We start from the raw sequence: 4,303 nt of genomic DNA on the forward strand, positions 1-4,303 counted from the left end.
TCCGTCAAGGTTTACCAGGATGTGGCCGAGTCACAAGAAGATCACAGGCGGAAAACACAGACCCTATTTCATTTTATCAGGCGGTACAAATTGCGAAAGCGCATACATTGTATACAAAAATAATCATCACCGCTTTATTCAGGCACTATTGGATGGAAGAGGAATCTATATTGAGTTTCATTTCGCAGCCAATAATCCATCAAAAGGTAACACCAGTTCATAACTAACAGTAATCAGTGCAATTACATGTATTCCGCATAGAACGGTGAAAAATAAACATTTTGCTGGCGTTGAGTCAAAACTGAATTCTACTTTTTTCCTAAGACCGGCTGAATCTGTGGAAGATAACTTTGTTCACCACGATGCACCGTGCAAAGATACTTCAGCAGCCTTCTATAACCGACAACACTTTCTATACACTCCTCAGAGCATGTTAAGAAAGTATTACAAACAGAAAGCCTCATAATTCTCAAAATGTTAGTTATTTCAGCAACTTTGTTATCAATGACGTACACCAAGCAGAGCTATCCAGCAGCTGCGAACACGTGGCATCAAATGGCACTAGTGGAATCACCCCAAGCGCATCATAGGTCATGCATCCTCTGCTTGTATTTTGACTTTTTGGATGTCATCCTTCTCTTCCTTCCATTCATTTAGGTCCTGGAGCTCAACAAATTGGTAAATTTCAGCTACACACTGGTGGTCTATACTTAACTTAGCACGAGTGGAAAGTTTTCGTTTGGCATCAAGTTTCAGGAGCATTTCAAACTGCTAGCGATGTCAATATCGATACTGATTTATACAGAGGTAAAGAATAATGACACGCCTCACTGTAAAAACATTAAGGTAATGTTGAAGCTTTGCGAGGCACAGTGTACAGCAGTAAAGCCTTCTGAGTAATAGAAAGGTGACATGCGGAAAAAAGTACGCAGACCGTTTTTTGTACAAAAGCTTCTGCGTAAAATAGCAACCTTTCCACCTCAGGAACTTACCTTAGAAGCTTCTACGTCGATAAGACAATCACATCACACCGTGGCAAGGCTGTGCACACGCATGCCACATTTGGGACATTTCGTCAATTATAGCACAGTTATTATTCTCTCATAAAACACTTACAAGCTGACATAATGATCGATTACACAATCTCACGCACTCAGACCACTGTAAAAATAAGGAACTCACTGACGCCACCAAGACTAAAACTTCCAGATTCACAGATTCCAGCCGCATAACGCTAAACATGAAAGAACATTTCTCAACAGGTGTAAACGCCGCTGAAGACAATAAGGTCAGGTATGGAATGAACGTACGCATTGTCAGAGTATATATCAATGCCAGTGAACGTTTGAATGTAAAAGCGACGCAAGAACGTTCACCGGAAAATTGATCACAAATTTCAACAAACAAGTTCAAAATAACTTCACTCAACATATACATGTATAGATTTTGAGCAGAGATTCTAAACTAATTCACGCAAATATATTCTCGTGGTGCAGGGAGCCATTATACATTTTCCATTTCGGGTCCATTTGGTTTTCTTTGCAACCGTGGTGTCTGTTCAGGGACTATAACCACGATTCTCATCGAGCGTCCGTGGGAATTGACGGGGCCATTGATTCATTGGCAACCATAATTCACTATTGGCTACATATTGCCCCTAATAGTGAGCCGTTCGGAGCTACGAGCGCCAAAAGCTACCGTCATCGCGAGGACCCGTTAACTTGTGATTTCCTTGATTGACCGCTTGCTGTTTTCGTAACACGCTGCTGTCACGCTCACATCACGCCAAATGAAATAGAAAATGAATAATGGCCCTTAATAGAAATAGGCCCCAGATCCATTCACTTTGTGATCACAGTACTTGAGTTACAGAAAACACACAATTTTACCGGGAAACAAAACGAGACTATTTACACCCAACTTCATTGGCCCTATAGCACTGACATCGAAGTCCATCGCGGCAAATCAGTCGGTCAAGACAGCGTGTGATACGAATTAAGTACAAAGGAGCGATAACTTACTGGGGCAACTTAAGAGACTTAATCGCGGTAAATACGAGAGCACTAAAGGCCCACGGCGCTACTGTATTAAGTTTGTTGCCGGGTCTGTACTCATTGTCAGTGTCTCTATTGCTTCTAGACTTTTTCACTAAAACTCAAGCCAGATGCGTTCACCTTTTTCGCCTTCTGTTCATACCGACACCAAATGCATTTACACAAGATGCGTTCACTTTCGGCACCAAGACCCAAGCTACAGCTGCAAGCTAAATGCGTTCCTGACAGTTTTAGCAGTTGATTGCAGTAGTGCTGCCTAGTAGAAACGTCGAATTTTTGTTACAAGTGTTTCGTTTATAGCGGTGTTGGTTTCATCGAGGCGGGTAAATATTCTTAACCTGATATTTATCCATAGTAATTGCTAGTTTTAACTTGTATCGCTAATTAGCTGTATAGATTATTTTTTCTTATCATTGACTGATTTTGCTGTATTGGTTATCGCTCTTGATGCGACATTTTGTAGCGACATTCAATTTTCCGGTCGCCAGCGCCACAGTTTTGACGACGGCGCTTTTTCATTGCCATGGACCTCCTCAGCATTTTCCCTAATAATTCGGCTACAGCCTTCTAATGTCAGGCGAAATCATTTCATAAAGTACGTCATTGTCCCAACGTGTGAGTACTGTAATATGAGAAACGCATGTAGAAGGGCTCTATCTACACAGGAAGCTGAGCACCTCTCACTTCTAGACAAAAAAAGTTTTTCTTACACGGCCAGTGTAAAAACAGTAGTGTAGTTTGGTCTACAGCTACATAGCCAGTGATCCCTGGTGGAAGAATAGCTGGATACACGAAAAAGACACATCGAAGCAATATACACACATACATAAAAAGCGCACACATCATTATAGATTAATAATGCCACATTGACACTGCATGTAAAGGAGAAATGTACAATACGCGCCTGCAGTAAACAAACAAAACGCGTCGATCTAAATTTTTTTTATCAATCTTTGAACGCTTGAGCAAGAAATCGTATAAGGCAGCGCAGGAATCTCTAGGAGCGCTATGAGCTGCCGTTCGGCACTTGGTAATGTGTTTGCAAAGCCCAGAACAAGAATCTGGCATCCTGCCATTCGTCACTGCAGCATCAACTGCTAAAGTAAGTTTCTAGCAACCCAGCCACCTCAATAGGCCAGTGACAGTTAGCTATGCACAGAGTATGCAGCCAGGACCAATAAATACTTATGTCGCTTCTGAGAGAAACCAGTCGTTTTAACGTGTTTCACGCCGTGCAACGCACTCTGGTAAGCTTCTCGCAAGCTACGACCACCCCGTAGCCTCTCTCGTGGTGGCGCAAGGAGATAATTCTGCCGACAAATACTGGTTGGCCGTGCACTGCATTTTAGTTGCTTGGAATGTGTTTTGTTAGCTTTTATTACTTCTGTTCTTGCATTACCGTTCGCATTCAACAGTTCGTTGCCAATAAGTAGAAGTCTTACGGACACTAACAGCGTAAGTCGTGGAATGTCTCTGTATTGGCTGACTACCGCTGGGGGCGAAACAAGCAGTGATGTCATTCCAGTTCCTTCACCTGTGACACCCACTAAATACTGTTCGCTCCCAGCACGATCCACAATTTCGCAACGAGATAGAACTCCTGAGATTTTCGCTCCGTACCGCTCATTGCTATATTCTCACATTTGTGCCTGGTCCATACCAAGGGACAAGGCAGAAAAATTGATGGTCAATCTGTCGCAGTCAAATATAGTTGTGCATATAACGCCGTTCAAATAACAGCGCCAAAATGCCAAGTCCCCCCCTGGGATCCAAGGTGATATATTCTTGGGACGGAGCTTCAGTACTCCCGACAGCACTGTAAGATGCTTGTGATTTACGTAAAGCTAAATTTGACGACAAACTGAGTAGAAGGCACTCTAATGGTTGATGGACACGACGTAACCCACAGCAAGTTCCCGTCTCCATCTACAGTGCGTTTTGATGGCCAGGACAAAGGCTCACGTAGTAGTGGCCTGGCAATCCGAGTCTTCCTCGCGTCATAGAACCGAGTAATGCACATCGTCTCTACAATCATAAGTGTGGTTCTCGTGCCGTGCTGGATGGAAGCCTTGGACATGGTCTTGTGGTCACTGAGGAGGCATTTCTTGGGAAGGAAAACAGTTCTTCCGCAGGTTTTCACACTTTAAACCTTTCACTCAAGGTGTTCTCCCGGACACCAACTACTGATGCGCGCTCTTGAAGCTGCCGACTTTACAGGAAACGGCACAGCCGCATAGATGGCTAGTTCG

The 4,303-nt window shown here is 43.3% G+C and overlaps 1 long non-coding RNA gene across 1 annotated transcript in view; it reads right to left on the bottom strand.

Annotated features, from left to right (window-relative positions):
- Window positions 1-4,303, bottom strand: part of LOC146174426 (uncharacterized) — a 493,807-nt gene that overhangs the window by 193,921 nt on the left and 295,583 nt on the right. The window lies entirely within an intron of this gene.

The sequence above is a fragment of the Amblyomma maculatum genome, chromosome 11, assembly GCF_055883805.1.
Source record: "Amblyomma maculatum isolate TAMU_Amacu chromosome 11, ASM5588380v1, whole genome shotgun sequence".
Lineage (NCBI taxonomy): Eukaryota > Metazoa > Arthropoda > Arachnida > Ixodida > Ixodidae > Amblyomma > Amblyomma maculatum.